We start from the raw sequence: 19,321 nt of genomic DNA on the forward strand, positions 1-19,321 counted from the left end.
CAACAGTCATTTAGAGTCAAAAGATTAAATGTTAAAATTTCATCATTATAGACCATTTTGGGAACGTTCGACATGTCCGGAGTCATCGTTTTTCATCCGAAAATTGATTTTTTGGACTGTACCCAAAATGATTTAAAATGTCAATTGGATCGTGCCTCATGTTGAATAACCACTTTTTAAACCCTCACAGTGACCAAAAGTGCCATTTTTACAGAGTTTTGCTTACTCAAAAGCTTCAATTTTGACCCGTTTCAGGCACAGAAATGACTTTAAACACACTTATTTTAGTTGAAAAAGTCATAATGCACATCCAACAGTCATTTAGAGTCAAAAGATTAAATGTTAAAATTTCATCATTATAGACCATTTTGGGAACGTTCGGCATGTCCGGAGTCATCGTTTTTCATCCGAAAAATGATTTTTTGGACTGTACCAAAAATGATTCAAAATGTCAATTGGATCGTGCCTCATGTTGAATAACCACTGTTTAAACCCTCACAGTGACCTAAAGTGCCATTTTTACAGAGTTTTGCTTACTCAAAAGCTTCAATTTTGACCCGTTTCAGGCACAGAAATGACTTTAAACACACTTATTTTAGTTGAAAAAGTCATAATGCACATCCAACAGTCATTTAGAGTCAAAAGATTAAATGTTAAAATTTCATCATTATAGACCATTTTGGGAACGTTCGGCATGTCCGGAGTCATCGTTTTTCATCTGAAAATGGATTTTTTGGACTGTACCAAAAATGATTCAAAATGTCAATTGGATCGTGCCTCATGTTGAATAACCACTTTTTAAACCCTCACAGTGACCAAAAGTGCCATTTTTACAGAGTTTTGCTTACTCAAAAGCTTCAATTTTGACCCGTTTCAGGCACAGAAATGACTTTAAACACACGTATTTTAGTTGAAAAAGTCATAATTCACATCCAACAGTCATTTAGAGTCAAAAGATTAAATGTTAAAATTTCATCATTATAGACCATTTTGGGAACGTTCGGCATGTCCGGAGTCATCGTTTTTCATCTGAAAATGGATTTTTTGGACTGTACCAAAAATGATTCAAAATGTCAATTGGATCGTGCCTCATGTTGAATAACCACTTTTTAAACCCTCACAGTGACCAAAATTGCCATTTTTACAGAGTTTTCCTTACTCAAAAGCTTCAATTTTGACCCGTTTCAGGCACAGAAATGACTTTAAACACACTTATTTTAGTTGAAAAAGTCATAATTCACATCCAACAGTCATTTAGAGTCAAAAGATTAAATGTTAAAATTTCATCATTATAGACCATTTTGGGAACGTTCGGCATGTCCGGAGTCATCGTTTTTCATCCGAAAATTGATTTTTTGGACTGTACCAAAAATGATTCAAAATGTCAATTGGATCGTGCCTCATGTTGAATAACCACTTTTTAAACCCTCACAGTGACCAAAATTGCCATTTTTACAGAGTTTTCCTTACTCAAAAGCTTCAATTTTGACCCGTTTCAGGCATAGAAATGACTTTAAACACACTTATTTTAGTTGAAAAAGTCATAATTCACATCCAACAGTCATTAAGAGTCAAGAGATTAAATGTTAACATTTCATCATTATAGACCATTTTGGGAACGTTCGACATGTCCGGAGTCATCGTTTTTCATCCGAAAATTGATTTTTTGGACTGTACCCAAAATGATTCAAAATGTCAATTGGATCGTGCCTCATGTTGAATAACCACTTTTTAAACCCTCACAGTGACCAAAAGTGCCATTTTTACAGAGTTTTGCTTACTCAAAAGCTTCAATTTTGACCCGTTTCAGGCACAGAAATGACTTTAAACACACGTATTTTAGTTGAAAAAGTCATAATTCACATCCAACAGTCATTTAGAGTCAAAAGATTAAATGTTAAAATTTCATCATTATAGACCATTTTGGGAACGTTCTGCATGTCCGGAGTCATCGTTTTTCATCCGAAAATTGATTTTTTGGACTGTACCAAAAATGATTCAAAATGTCAATTGGATCGTGCCTCATGTTGAATAACCACTTTTTAAACCCTCACAGTGACCAAAAGTGCCATTTTTACAGAGTTTTGCTTACTCAAAAGCTTCAATTTTGACCCATTTCAGGCACAGAAATGACTTTAAACACACGTATTTTAGTTGAAAAAGTCATAATGCACATCCAACAGTCATTTAGAGTCAAAAGATTAAATGTTAAAATTTCATCATTATAGACCATTTTGGGAACGTTCGACATGTCCGGAGTCATCGTTTTTCATCCGAAAATTGATTTTTTGGACTGTACCCAAAATGATTTAAAATGTCAATTGGATTTTGCCTCATGTTGAATAACCACTTTTTAAACCCTCACAGTGACCAAAAGTGCCATTTTTACAGAGTTTTCCTTACTCAAAAGCTTCAATTTTGACCCGTTTCAGGCACAGAAATGACTTTAAACACACTTATTTTAGTTGAAAAAGTCATAATGCACATCCAACAGTCATTTAGAGTCAAAAGATTAAATGTTAAAATTTCATCATTATAGACCATTTTGGGAACGTTCGGCATGTCCGGAGTCATTGTTTTTCATCCGAAAAATGATTTTTTGGACTGTACCAAAAATGATTCAAAATGTCAATTGGATCGTGCCTCATGTTGAATAACCACTGTTTAAACCCTCACAGTGACCTAAAGTGCCATTTTTACAGAGTTTTGCTTACTCAAAAGCTTCAATTTTGACCCGTTTCAGGCACAGAAATGACTTTAAACACACGTATTTTAGTTGAAAAAGTCATAATTCACATCCAACAGTCATTTAGAGTCAAAAGATTAAATGTTAAAATTTCATCATTATAGACCATTTTGGGAACGTTCCGCATGTCCGGAATCATCGTTTTTCATCCGAAAATTGATTTTTTGGACTGTACCAAAAATGATTCAAAATGTCAATTGGATCGTGCCTCATGTTGAATAACCACTTTTTAAACCCTCCCAGTGACCAAAATTGCCATTTTTACAGAGTTTTCCTTACTCAAAAGCTTCAATTTTGACCCGTTTCAGGCACAGAAATGACTTTAAACACACTTATTTTAGTTGAAAAAGTCATAATTCACATCCAACAGTCATTAAGAGTCAAGAGATTAAATGTTAAAATTTCATCATTATAGACCATTTTGGGAACGTTCGACATGTCCGGAGTCATCGTTTTTCATCCGAAAATTGATTTTTTGGACTGTACCCAAAATGATTCAAAATGTCAATTGGATCGTGCCTCATGTTGAATAACCACTTTTTAAACCCTCCCAGTGACCAAAAGTGCCATTTTTACAGAGTTTTGCTTACTCAAAAGCTTCAATTTTGACCCGTTTCAGGCACAGAAATGACTTTAAACACACTTATTTTAGTTGAAAAAGTCATAATTCACATCCAACAGTCATTTAGAGTCAAAAGATTAAATGTTAAAATTTCATCATTATAGACCATTTTGGGAACGTTCGGCATGTCCGGAGTCATCGTTTTTCATCCGAAAATTGATTTTTTGAACTGTACCAAAAATGATTCAAAATGTCAATTGGATTGTGCCTCATGTTGAATAACCACTTTTTAAACCCTCACAGTGACCTAAAGTGCCATTTTTACTGAGTTTTGCTTACTCAAAAGCTTCAATTTTGACCCGTTTCAGGCACAGAAATGACTTTAAACACACGTATTTTAGTTGAAAAAGTCATAATTCACATCCAACAGTCATTTAGAGTCAAAAGATTAAATGTTAAAATTTCATCATTATAGACCATTTTGGGAACGTTCCGCATGTCCGGAATCATCGTTTTTCATCCGAAAATTGATTTTTTGGACTGTACCAAAAATGATTCAAAATGTCAATTGGATCGTGCCTCATGTTGAATAACCACTTTTTAAACCCTCACAGTGACCAAAATTGCCATTTTTACAGAGTTTTGCTTACTGAAAAGCTTTAATTTTGACCCGTTTCAGGCACAGAAATGACTTTAAACACACTTATTTTAGTTGAAAAAGTCATAATGCACATCCAACAGTCATTTCGAGTCAAAAGATTAAATGTTAAAATTTCATCATTATAGACCATTTTGGGAACGTTCGACATGTCCGGAGTCATTGTTTTTCATCCAAAAATTGATTTTTTGGACTGTACCCAAAATGATTCAAAATGTCAATTGGATCGTGCCTCATGTTGAATAACCACTTTTTAAACCCTCACAGTGACCAAAAGTGCCATTTTTACAGAGTTTTGCTTACTCAAAAGCTTCAATTTTGACCCGTTTCAGGCACAGAAATGACTTTAAACACACGTATTTTAGTTGAAAAAGTCATAATGCACATCCAACAGTCATTTAGAGTCAAAAGATTAAATGTTAAAATTTCATCATTATAGACCATTTTGGGAATGTTCGACATGTCCGGAGTCATCGTTTTTCATCCAAAAATTGATTTTTTGGACTGTACCCAAAATGATTCAAAATGTCAATTGGATCGTGCCTCATGTTGAATAACCACTTTTTAAACCCTCACAGTGACCAAAAGTGCAATTTTTACAGAGTTTTGCTTACTCAAAAGCTTCAATTTTGACCCGTTTCAGGCACAGAAATGACTTTAAACACACTTATTTTAGTTGAAAAAGTCATAATTCACATCCAACAGTCATTTAGAGTCAAAAGATTAAATGTTAAAATTTCATCATTATAGACCATTTTGGGAACGTTCGGCATGTCCGGAGTCATCGTTTTTCATCCGAAAATTGATTTTTTGGACTGTACCAAAAATGATTCAAAATGTCAATTGGATCGTGCCTCATGTTGAATAACCACTTTTTAAACCCTCACAGTGACCAAAATTGCCATTTTTACAGAGTTTTCCTTACTCAAAAGCTTCAATTTTGACCCGTTTCAGGCATAGAAATGACTTTAAACACACTTATTTTAGTTGAAAAAGTCATAATTCACATCCAACAGTCATTAAGAGTCAAGAGATTAAATGTTAACATTTCATCATTATAGACCATTTTGGGAACGTTCGACATGTCCGGAGTCATCGTTTTTCATCCGAAAATTGATTTTTTGGACTGTACCCAAAATGATTCAAAATGTCAATTGGATCGTGCCTCATGTTGAATAACCACTTTTTAAACCCTCACAGTGACCAAAAGTGCCATTTTTACAGAGTTTTGCTTACTCAAAAGCTTCAATTTTGACCCGTTTCAGGCACAGAAATGACTTTAAACACACGTATTTTAGTTGAAAAAGTCATAATTCACATCCAACAGTCATTTAGAGTCAAAAGATTAAATGTTAAAATTTCATCATTATAGACCATTTTGGGAACGTTCTGCATGTCCGGAGTCATCGTTTTTCATCCGAAAATTGATTTTTTGGACTGTACCAAAAATGATTCAAAATGTCAATTGGATCGTGCCTCATGTTTAATAACCACTTTTTAAACCCTCACAGTGACCAAAATTGCCATTTTTACAGAGTTTTCCTTACTCAAAAGCTTCAATTTTGACCCGTTTCAGGCACAGAAATGACTTTAAACACACTTATTTTAGTTGAAAAAGTCATAATGCACATCCAACAGTCATTTAGAGTCAAAAGATTAAATGTTAAAATTTCATCATTATAGACCATTTTGGGAACGTTCGACATGTCCGGAGTCATCGTTTTTCATCCGAAAATTGTTTTTTTGGACTGTACCAAAAATGATTCAAAATGTCAATTGGATCGTGCCTCATGTTGAATAACCACTGTTTAAACCCTCACAGTGACCAAAAGTGCCATTTTTACAGAGTTTTGCTTACTCAAAAGCTTCATTTTTGACTTGTTTCAGGCACAGAAATGACTTTAAACACACGTATTTTAGTTGAAAAAGTCATAATTCACATCCAACAGTCATTTAGAGTCAAAAGATTAAATGTTAAAATTTCATCATTATAGACCATTTTGGGAACGTTCCGCATGTCCGGAATCATCGTTTTTCATCCGAAAATTGATTTTTTGGACTGTACCAAAAATGATTCAAAATGTCAATTGGATCGTGCCTCATGTTGAATAACCACTTTTTAAACCCTCACAGTGACCAAAAGTGCCATTTTTACAGAGTTTTGCTTACTCAAAAGCTTCAATTTTGACCCGTTTCAGGCACAGAAATGACTTTAAACACACTTATTTTAGTTGAAAAAGTCATAATTCACATCCAACAGTCATTTAGAGTCAAAAGATTAAATGTTAAAATTTCATCATTATAGACCATTTTGGGAACGTTCGGCATGTCCGGAGTCATCGTTTTTCATCCGAAAATCGATTTTTTGGACTGTACCAAAAATGATTCAAAATGTCAATTGGATTGTGCCTCATGTTGAATAACCACTTTTTAACCCCTTCCAGGCTCATGACGAGCTGGGCTCGTCATGGTGTAGCCTCCTCAAACACTGATGACGAGCCCAGCTCGTCATGAACAATGGGAAATGGGAAGATCCAGCACAGCAGCAAAATATCGCTAGCAGCGATGGTGTTAAACCCTCACAGTGACCAAAATTGCCATTTTTACAGAGTTTTCCTTACTCAAAAGCTTCAATTTTGACCCGTTTCAGGCACAGAAAGGACTTTAAACACACTTATTTTAGTTGAAAAAGTCATAATGCACATCCAACAGTCATTTAGAGTCAAAAGATTAAATGTTAAAATTTCATCATTATAGACCATTTTGGGAACGTTCGACATGTCCGGAGTCATCGTTTTTCATCCGAAAATTGATTTTTTGGACTGTACCCAAAATGATTCAAAATGTCAATTGGATCGTGCCTCATGTTGAATAACCACTTTTTAAACCCTCACAGTGACCAAAAGTGCCATTTTTACAGAGTTTTGCTTACTCAAAAGCTTCAATTTTGACCCGTTTCAGGCACAGAAATGACTTTAAACACACTTATTTTAGTTGAAAAAGTCATAATTCACATCCAACAGTCATTTAGAGTCAAAAGATTAAATGTTAAAATTTCATCATTATAGACCATTTTGGGAACGTTCGACATGTCCGGAGTCATCGTTTTTCATCCGAAAATTGATTTTTTGGACTGTACCCAAAATGATTCAAAATGTCAATTGGGTCGTGCCTCATGTTGAATAACCACTTTTTAAACCCTCACAGTGACCAAAAGTGCCATTTTTACAGAGTTTTGCTTACTCAAAAGCTTCAATTTTGACCCGTTTCAGGCACAGAAATGACTTTAAACACACGTATTTTAGTTGAAAAAGTCATAATTCACATCCAACAGTCATTTAGAGTCAAAAGATTAAATGTTAAAATTTCATCATTATAGACCATTTTGGGAACGTTCTGCATGTCCGGAGTCATCGTTTTTCATCCGAAAATTGATTTTTTGGACTGTACCAAAAATGATTCAAAATGTCAATTGGATCGTGCCTCATGTTGAATAACCACTTTTTAAACCCTCACAGTGACCAAAAGTGCCATTTTTACAGAGTTTTGCTTACTCAAAAGCTTCAATTTTGACCCATTTCAGGCACAGAAATGACTTTAAACACACGTATTTTAGTTGAAAAAGTCATAATGCACATCCAACAGTCATTTAGAGTCAAAAGATTAAATGTTAAAATTTCATCATTATAGACCATTTTGGGAACGTTCGACATGTCCGGAGTCATCGTTTTTCATCCGAAAATTGATTTTTTGGACTGTACCCAAAATGATTTAAAATGTCAATTGGATCGTGCCTCATGTTGAATAACCACTTTTTAAACCCTCACAGTGACCAAAAGTGCCATTTTTACAGAGTTTTGCTTACTCAAAAGCTTCAATTTTGACCCGTTTCAGGCACAGAAATGACTTTAAACACACTTATTTTAGTTGAAAAAGTCATAATGCACATCCAACAGTCATTTAGAGTCAAAAGATTAAATGTTAAAATTTCATCATTATAGACCATTTTGGGAACGTTCGGCATGTCTGGAGTCATCGTTTTTCATCTGAAAATTGATTTTTTGGACTGTACCAAAAATGATTCAAAATGTCAATTGGATCGTGCCTCATGTTGAATAACCACTTTTTAAACCCTCACAGTGACCAAAATTGCCATTTTTACAGAGTTTTCCTTACTCAAAAGCTTCAATTTTGACCCGTTTCAGGCACAGAAATGACTTTAAACACACTTATTTTAGTTGAAAAAGTCATAATGCACATCCAACAGTCATTTAGAGTCAAAAGATTAAATGTTAAAATTTCATCATTATAGACCATTTTGGGAACGTTCGGCATGTCCGGAGTCATCGTTTTTCATCCGAAAAATGATTTTTTGGACTGTACCAAAAATGATTCAAAATGTCAATTGGATCGTGCCTCATGTTGAATAACCACTGTTTAAACCCTCACAGTGACCTAAAGTGCCATTTTTACAGAGTTTTGCTTACTCAAAAGCTTCAATTTTGACCCGTTTCAGGCACAGAAATGACTTTAAACACACGTATTTTAGTTGAAAAAGTCATAATTCACATCCAACAGTCATTTAGAGTCAAAAGATTAAATGTTAAAATTTCATCATTATAGACCATTTTGGGAACGTTCCGCATGTCCGGAATCATCGTTTTTCATCCGAAAATTGATTTTTTGGACTGTACCAAAAATGATTCAAAATGTCAATTGGATCGTGCCTCATGTTGAATAACCACTTTTTAAACCCTCACAGTGACCAAAATTGCCATTTTTACAGAGTTTTGCTTACTCAAAAGCTTCAATTTTGACCCGTTTCAGGCACAGAAATGACTTTAAACACACTTATTTTAGTTGAAAAAGTCATAATGCACATCCAACAGTCATTTAGAGTCAAAAGATTAAATGTTAAAATTTCATCATTATAGACCATTTTGGGAACGTTCGGCATGTCCGGAGTCATCGTTTTTCATCCGAAAATTGATTTTTTGGACTGTACCAAAAATGATTCAAAATGTCAATTGGATCGTGCCTCATGTTGAATAACCACTTTTTAAACCCTCACAGTGACCAAAATTGCCATTTTTACAGAGTTTTCCTTACTCAAAAGCTTCAATTTTGACCCGTTTCAGGCACAGAAATGACTTTAAACACACTTATTTTAGTTGAAAAAGTCATAATTCACATCCAACAGTCATTAAGAGTCAAGAGATTAAATGTTAAAATTTCATCATTATAGACCATTTTGGGAACGTTCGACATGTCCGGAGTCATCGTTTTTCATCCGAAAATTGATTTTTTGGACTGTACCCAAAATGATTCAAAATGTCAATTGGATCGTGCCTCATGTTGAATAACCACTTTTTAAACCCTCCCAGTGACCAAAAGTGCCATTTTTACAGAGTTTTGCTTACTCAAAAGCTTCAATTTTGACCCGTTTCAGGCACAGAAATGACTTTAAACACACTTATTTTAGTTGAAAAAGTCATAATTCACATCCAACAGTCATTTAGAGTCAAAAGATTAAATGTTAAAATTTCATCATTATAGACCATTTTGGGAACGTTCGACATGTCCGGAGTCATCGTTTTTCATCCGAAAATCGATTTTTTGGACTGTACCAAAAATGATTCAAAATGTCAATTGGATCGTGCCTCATGTTGAATAACCACTTTTTAACCCCTTCCAGGCTCATGACGAGCTGGGCTCGTCATGGTGTAGCCTCCTCAAACACTGATGACGAGCCCAGCTCGTCATGAACAATGGGAAATGGGAAGATCCAGCACAGCAGCAAAATATCGCTAGCAGCGATGGTGTTAAACCCTCACAGTGACCAAAATTGCCATTTTTACAGAGTTTTCCTTATTCAAAAGCTTCAATTTTGACCCGTTTCAGGCACAGAAATGACTTTAAACACACTTATTTTAGTTGAAAAAGTCATAATTCACATCCAACAGTCATTTAGAGTCAAAAGAATAAATGTTAAAATTTCATCATTATAGACCATTTTGGGAACGTTCGGCATGTCCGGAGTCATCGTTTTTCATCCGAAAATTGATTTTTTGAACTGTACCAAAAATGATTCAAAATGTCAATTGGATTGTGCCTCATGTTGAATAACCACTTTTTAAACCCTCACAGTGACCTAAAGTGCCATTTTTACTGAGTTTTGCTTACTCAAAAGCTTCAATTTTGACCCGTTTCAGGCACAGAAATGACTTTAAACACACGTATTTTAGTTGAAAAAGTCATAATTCACATCCAACAGTCATTTAGAGTCAAAAGATTAAATGTTAAAATTTCATCATTATAGACCATTTTGGGAACGTTCCGCATGTCCGGAATCATCGTTTTTCATCCGAAAATTGATTTTTTGGACTGTACCAAAAATGATTCAAAATGTCAATTGGATCGTGCCTCATGTTGAATAACCACTTTTTAAACCCTCACAGTGACCAAAATTGCCATTTTTACAGAGTTTTGCTTACTGAAAAGCTTTAATTTTGACCCGTTTCAGGCACAGAAATGACTTTAAACACACTTATTTTAGTTGAAAAAGTCATAATGCACATCCAACAGTCATTTAGAGTCAAAAGATTAAATGTTAAAATTTCATCATTATAGACCATTTTGGGAACGTTCGACATGTCCGGAGTCATCGTTTTTCATCCAAAAATTGATTTTTTGGACTGTACCCAAAATGATTCAAAATGTCAATTGGATCGTGCCTCATGTTGAATAACCACTTTTTAAACCCTCACAGTGACCAAAAGTGCCATTTTTACAGAGTTTTGCTTACTCAAAAGCTTCAATTTTGACCCGTTTCAGGCACAGAAATGACTTTAAACACACGTATTTTAGTTGAAAAAGTCATAATGCACATCCAACAGTCATTTAGAGTCAAAAGATTAAATGTTAAAATTTCATCATTATAGACCATTTTGGGAATGTTCGACATGTCCGGAGTCATCGTTTTTCATCCAAAAATTGATTTTTTGGACTGTACCCAAAATGATTCAAAATGTCAATTGGATCGTGCCTCATGTTGAATAACCACTTTTTAAACCCTCACAGTGACCAAAAGTGCAATTTTTACAGAGTTTTGCTTACTCAAAAGCTTCAATTTTGACCCGTTTCAGGCACAGAAATGACTTTAAACACACTTATTTTAGTTGAAAAAGTCATAATTCACATCCAACAGTCATTTAGAGTCAAAAGATTAAATGTTAAAATGTCATCATTATAGACCATTTTGGGAACGTTCGGCATGTCCGGAGTCATCGTTTTTCATCCGAAAATTGATTTTTTGGACTGTACCAAAAATGATTCAAAATGTCAATTGGATCGTGCCTCATGTTGAATAACCACTTTTTAAACCCTCACAGTGACCAAAATTGCCATTTTTACAGAGTTTTCCTTACTCAAAAGCTTCAATTTTGACCCGTTTCAGGCATAGAAATGACTTTAAACACACTTATTTTAGTTGAAAAAGTCATAATTCACATCCAACAGTCATTAAGAGTCAAGAGATTAAATGTTAACATTTCATCATTATAGACCATTTTGGGAACGTTCGACATGTCCGGAGTCATCGTTTTTCATCCGAAAATTGATTTTTTGGACTGTACCCAAAATGATTCAAAATGTCAATTGGATCGTGCCTCATGTTGAATAACCACTTTTTAAACCCTCACAGTGACCAAAAGTGCCATTTTTACAGAGTTTTGCTTACTCAAAAGCTTCAATTTTGACCCGTTTCAGGCACAGAAATGACTTTAAACACACGTATTTTAGTTGAAAAAGTCATAATTCACATCCAACAGTCATTTAGAGTCAAAAGATTAAATGTTAAAATTTCATCATTATAGACCATTTTGGGAACGTTCTGCATGTCCGGAGTCATCGTTTTTCATCCGAAAATTGATTTTTTGGACTGTACCAAAAATGATTCAAAATGTCAATTGGATCGTGCCTCATGTTTAATAACCACTTTTTAAACCCTCACAGTGACCAAAATTGCCATTTTTACAGAGTTTTCCTTACTCAAAAGCTTCAATTTTGACCCGTTTCAGGCACAGAAATGACTTTAAACACACTTATTTTAGTTGAAAAAGTCATAATGCACATCCAACAGTCATTTAGAGTCAAAAGATTAAATGTTAAAATTTCATCATTATAGACCATTTTGGGAACGTTCGACATGTCCGGAGTCATCGTTTTTCATCCGAAAATTGTTTTTTTGGACTGTACCAAAAATGATTCAAAATGTCAATTGGATCGTGCCTCATGTTGAATAACCACTGTTTAAACCCTCACAGTGACCAAAAGTGCCATTTTTACAGAGTTTTGCTTACTCAAAAGCTTCATTTTTGACTTGTTTCAGGCACAGAAATGACTTTAAACACACGTATTTTAGTTGAAAAAGTCATAATTCACATCCAACAGTCATTTAGAGTCAAAAGATTAAATGTTAAAATTTCATCATTATAGACCATTTTGGGAACGTTCCGCATGTCCGGAATCATCGTTTTTCATCCGAAAATTGATTTTTTGGACTGTACCAAAAATGATTCAAAATGTCAATTGGATCGTGCCTCATGTTGAATAACCACTTTTTAAACCCTCACAGTGACCAAAAGTGCCATTTTTACAGAGTTTTGCTTACTCAAAAGCTTCAATTTTGACCCGTTTCAGGCACAGAAATGACTTTAAACACACTTATTTTAGTTGAAAAAGTCATAATTCACATCCAACAGTCATTTAGAGTCAAAAGATTAAATGTTAAAATTTCATCATTATAGACCATTTTGGGAACGTTCGGCATGTCCGGAGTCATCGTTTTTCATCCGAAAATCGATTTTTTGGACTGTACCAAAAATGATTCAAAATGTCAATTGGATTGTGCCTCATGTTGAATAACCACTTTTTAACCCCTTCCAGGCTCATGACGAGCTGGGCTCGTCATGGTGTAGCCTCCTCAAACACTGATGACGAGCCCAGCTCGTCATGAACAATGGGAAATGGGAAGATCCAGCACAGCAGCAAAATATCGCTAGCAGCGATGGTGTTAAACCCTCACAGTGACCAAAATTGCCATTTTTACAGAGTTTTCCTTACTCAAAAGCTTCAATTTTGAACCGTTTCAGGCACAGAAAGGACTTTAAACACACTTATTTTAGTTGAAAAAGTCATAATGCACATCCAACAGTCATTTAGAGTCAAAAGATTAAATGTTAAAATTTCATCATTATAGACCATTTTGGGAACGTTCGACATGTCCGGAGTCATCGTTTTTCATCCGAAAATTGATTTTTTGGACTGTACCCAAAATGATTCAAAATGTCAATTGGATCGTGCCTCATGTTGAATAACCACTTTTTAAACCCTCACAGTGACCAAAAGTGCCATTTTTACAGAGTTTTGCTTACTCAAAAGCTTCAATTTTGACCCGTTTCAGGCACAGAAATGACTTTAAACACACTTATTTTAGTTGAAAAAGTCATAATTCACATCCAACAGTCATTTAGAGTCAAAAGATTAAATGTTAAAATTTCATCATTATAGACCATTTTGGGAACGTTCGACATGTCCGGAGTCATCGTTTTTCATCCGAAAATTGATTTTTTGGACTGTACCCAAAATGATTCAAAATGTCAATTGGGTCGTGCCTCATGTTGAATAATCACTTTTTAAACCCTCACAGTGACCAAAAGTGCCATTTTTACAGAGTTTTGCTTACTCAAAAGCTTCAATTTTGACCCGTTTCAGGCACAGAAATGACTTTAAACACACGTATTTTAGTTGAAAAAGTCATAATTCACATCCAACAGTCATTTAGAGTCAAAAGATTAAATGTTAAAATTTCATCATTATAGACCATTTTGGGAACGTTCGGCATGTCCGGAGTCATCGTTTTTCATCTGAAAATTGATTTTTTGGACTGTACCAAAAATGATTCAAAATGTCAATTGGATCGTGCCTCATGTTGAATAACCACTTTTTAAACCCTCACAGTGACCAAAATTGCCATTTTTACAGAGTTTTCCTTACTCAAAAGCTTCAATTTTGACCCGTTTCAGGCACAGAAATGACTTTAAACACACTTATTTTAGTTGAAAAAGTCATAATTCACATCCAACAGTCATTTAGAGTCAAAAGATTAAATGTTAAAATTTCATCATTATAGACCATTTTGGGAACGTTCGGCATGTCCGGAGTCATCGTTTTTCATCCGAAAATTGATTTTTTGGACTGTACCAAAAATGATTCAAAATGTCAATTGGATCGTGCCTCATGTTGAATAACCACTTTTTAAACCCTCACAGTGACCAAAATTGCCATTTTTACAGAGTTTTCCTTACTCAAAAGCTTCAATTTTGACCCGTTTCAGGCATAGAAATGACTTTAAACACACTTATTTTAGTTGAAAAAGTCATAATTCACATCCAACAGTCATTAAGAGTCAAGAGATTAAATGTTAACATTTCATCATTATAGACCATTTTGGGAACGTTCGACATGTCCGGAGTCATCGTTTTTCATCCGAAAATTGATTTTTTGGACTGTACCCAAAATGATTCAAAATGTCAATTGGATCGTGCCTCATGTTGAATAACCACTTTTTAAACCCTCACAGTGACCAAAAGTGCCATTTTTACAGAGTTTTGCTTACTCAAAAGCTTCAATTTTGACCCGTTTCAGGCACAGAAATGACTTTAAACACACGTATTTTAGTTGAAAAAGTCATAATTCACATCCAACAGTCATTTAGAGTCAAAAGATTAAATGTTAAAATTTCATCATTATAGACCATTTTGGGAACGTTCTGCATGTCCGGAGTCATCGTTTTTCATCCGAAAATTGATTTTTTGGACTGTACCAAAAATGATTCAAAATGTCAATTGGATCGTGCCTCATGTTGAATAACCACTTTTTAAACCCTCACAGTGACCAAAAGTGCCATTTTTACAGAGTTTTGCTTACTCAAAAGCTTCAATTTTGACCCGTTTCAGGCACAGAAATGACTTTAAACACACTTATTTTAGTTGAAAAAGTCATAATTCACATCCAACAGTCATTTAGAGTCAAAAGATTAAATGTTAAAATTTCATCATTATAGACAATTTTGGGAACGTTCGGCATGTCCGGAGTCATCGTTTTTCATCCGAAAATCGATTTTTTGGACTGTACCAAAAATGATTCAAAATGTCAATTGGATCGTGCCTCATGTTGAATAACCACTTTTTAACCCCTTCCAGGCTCATGACGAGCTGGGCTCGTCATGGTGTAGCCTCCTCAAACACTGATGACGAGCCCAGCTCGTCATGAACAATGGGAAATGGGAAGATCCAGCACAGCAGCAAAATATCGCTAGCAGCGATGGTGTTAAACCCTCACAGTGACCAAAATTGCCATTTTTACAGAGTTTTCCTTATTCAAAAGCTTCAATTTTGACCCGTTTCAGGCACAGAAATGACTTTAAACACACTTATTTTAGTTGAAAAAGTCATAATTCACATCCAACAGTCATTTAGAGTCAAAAGAATAAATGTTAAAATTTCATCATTATAGACCATTTTGGGAACGTTCGGCATGTCCGGAGTCATCGTTTTTCATCCGAAAATTGATTTTTTGAACTGTACCCAAAATGATTCAAAATGTCAATTGGATCGTGCCTCATGTTGAATAACCACTTTTTAAACCCTCACAGTGACCAAAAGTGCCATTTTTACTGAGTTTTGCTTACTCAAAAGCTTCAATTTTGACCCGTTTCAGGCACAGAAATGACTTTAAACACACGTATTTTAGTTGAAAAAGTCATAATGCACATCCAACAGTCATTTAGAGTCAAAAGATTAAATGTTAAAATTTCATCATTATAGACCATTTTGGGAATGTTCGACATGTCCGGAGTCATCGTTTTTCATCCAAAAATTGATTTTTTGGACTGTACCCAAAATGATTCAAAATGTCAATTGGATCGTGCCTCATGTTGAATAACCACTTTTTAAACCCTCACAGTGACCAAAAGTGCAATTTTTACAGAGTTTTGCTTACTCAAAAGCTTCAATTTTGACCCGTTTCAGGCACAGAAATGACTTTAAACACACGTATTTTAGTTGAAAAAGTCATAATTCACATCCAACAGTCATTTAGAGTCAAAAGATTAAATGTTAAAATTTCATCATTATAGACCATTTTGGGAACGTTCTGCATGTCCGGAGTCATCGTTTTTCATCCGAAAATTGATTTTTTGGACTGTACCAAAAATGATTCAAAATGTCAATTGGATCGTGCCTCATGTTTAATAACCACTTTTTAAACCCTCACAGTGACCAAAATTGCCATTTTTACAGAGTTTTCCTTACTCAAAAGCTTCAATTTTGACCCGTTTCAGGCACAGAAATGACTTTAAACACACTTATTTTAGTTGAAAAAGTCATAATGCACATCCAACAGTCATTTAGAGTCAAAAGATTAAATGTTAAAATTTCATCATTATAGACCATTTTGGGAACGTTCGACATGTCCGGAGTCATCGTTTTTCATCCGAAAATTGTTTTTTTGGACTGTACCAAAAATGATTCAAAATGTCAATTGGATCGTGCCTCATGTTGAATAACCACTGTTTAAACCCTCACAGTGACCAAAAGTGCCATTTTTACAGAGTTTTGCTTACTCAAAAGCTTCATTTTTGACTTGTTTCAGGCACAGAAATGACTTTAAACACACGTATTTTAGTTGAAAAAGTCATAATTCACATCCAACAGTCATTTAGAGTCAAAAGATTAAATGTTAAAATTTCATCATTATAGACCATTTTGGGAACGTTCCGCATGTCCGGAATCATCGTTTTTCATCCGAAAATTGATTTTTTGGACTGTACCAAAAATGATTCAAAATGTCAATTGGATCGTGCCTCATGTTGAATAACCACTTTTTAAACCCTCACAGTGACCAAAAGTGCCATTTTTACAGAGTTTTGCTTACTCAAAAGCTTCAATTTTGACCCGTTTCAGGCACAGAAATGACTTTAAACACACTTATTTTAGTTGAAAAAGTCATAATTCACATCCAACAGTCATTTAGAGTCAAAAGATTAAATGTTAAAATTTCATCATTATAGACCATTTTGGGAACGTTCGGCATGTCCGGAGTCATCGTTTTTCATCCGAAAATCGATTTTTTGGACTGTACCAAAAATGATTCAAAATGCCAATTGGATTGTGCCTCATGTTGAATAACCACTTTTTAACCCCTTCCAGGCTCATGACGAGCTGGGCTCGTCATGGTGTAGCCTCCTCAAACACTGATGACGAGCCCAGCTCGTCATGAACAATGGGAAATGGGAAGATCCAGCACAGCAGCAAAATATCGCTAGCAGCGATGGTGTTAAACCCTCACAGTGACCAAAATTGCCATTTTTACAGAGTTTTCCTTACTCAAAAGCTTCAATTTTGACCCGTTTCAGGCACAGAAAGGACTTTAAACACACTTATTTTAGTTGAAAAAGTCATAATGCACATCCAACAGTCATTTAGAGTCAAAAGATTAAATGTTAAAATTTCATCATTATAGACCATTTTGGGAACGTTCGACATGTCCGGAGTCATCGTTTTTCATCCGAAAATTGATTTTTTGGACTGTACCCAAAATGATTCAAAATGTCAATTGGATCGTGCCTCATGTTGAATAACCACTTTTTAAACCCTCACAGTGACCAAAAGTGCCATTTTTACAGAGTTTTGCTTACTCAAAAGCTTCAATTTTGACCCGTTTCAGGCACAGAAATGACTTTAAACACACTTATTTTAGTTGAAAAAGTCATAATTCACATCCAACAGTCATTTAGAGTCAAAAGATTAAATGTTAAAATTTCATCATTATAGACCATTTTGGGAACGTTCGACATGTCCGGAGTCATCGTTTTTCATCCGAAAATTGATTTTTTGGACTGTACCCAAAATGATTCAAAATGTCAATTGGGTCGTGCCTCATGTTGAATAACCACTTTTTAAACCCTCACAGTGACCAAAAGTGCCATTTTTACAGAGTTTTGCTTACTCAAAAGCTTCAATTTTGACCCGTTTCAGGCACAGAAATGACTTTAAACACACGTATTTTAGTTGAAAAAGTCATAATTCACATCCAACAGTCATTTAGAGTCAAAAGATTAAATGTTAAAATTTCATCATTATAGACCATTTTGGGAACGTTCGGCATGTCCGGAGTCATCGTTTTTCATCTGAAAATTGATTTTTTGGACTGTACCAAAAATGATTCAAAATGTCAATTGGATCGTGCCTCATGTTGAATAACCACTTTTTAAACCCTCACAGTGACCAAAAGTGCCATTTTTACAGAGTTTTGCTTACTCAAAAGCTTCAATTTTGACACGTTTCAGGCACAGAAATGACTTTAAACACACTTATTTTAGTTGAAAAAGTCATAATTCACATCCAACAGTCATTTAGAGTCAAAAGATTAAATGTTAAAATTTCATCATTATAGACCATTTTGGGAACGTTCGGCATGTCCGGAGTCATCGTTTTTCATCCGAAAATCGATTTTTTGGACTGTACCAAAAATGATTCAAAATGTCAATTGGATTGTGCCTCATGTTGAATAACCACTTTTTAACCCCTTCCAGGCTCATGACGAGCTGGGCTCGTCATGGTGTAGCCTCCTCAAACACTGATGACGAGCCCAGCTCGTCATGAACAATGGGAAATGGGAAGATCCAGCACAGCAGCAAAATATCGCTAGCAGCGATGGTGTTAAACCCTCACAGTGACCAAAATTGCCATTTTTACAGAGTTTTCCTTACTCAAAAGCTTCAATTTTGAACCGTTTCAGGCACAGAAAGGACTTTAAACACACTTATTTTAGTTGAAAAAGTCATAATGCACATCCAACAGTCATTTAGAGTCAAAAGATTAAATGTTAAAATTTCATCATTATAGACCATTTTGGGAACGTTCGACATGTCCGGAGTCATCGTTTTTCATCCGAAAATTGATTTTTTGGACTGTACCCAAAATGATTCAAAATGTCAATTGGATCGTGCCTCATGTTGAATAACCACTTTTTAAACCCTCACAGTGACCAAAAGTGCCATTTTTACAGAGTTTTGCTTACTCAAAAGCTTCAATTTTGACCCGTTTCAGGCACAGAAATGACTTTAAACACACTTATTTTAGTTGAAAAAGTCATAATTCACATCCAACAGTCATTTAGAGTCAAAAGATTAAATGTTAAAATTTCATCATTATAGACCATTTTGGGAACGTTCGACATGTCCGGAGTCATCGTTTTTCATCCGAAAATTGATTTTTTGGACTGTACCCAA

The sequence above is a fragment of the Lissotriton vulgaris genome, chromosome 5 (genome assembly GCF_964263255.1).
Source record: "Lissotriton vulgaris chromosome 5, aLisVul1.2, whole genome shotgun sequence".
NCBI lineage: Eukaryota > Metazoa > Chordata > Amphibia > Caudata > Salamandridae > Lissotriton > Lissotriton vulgaris.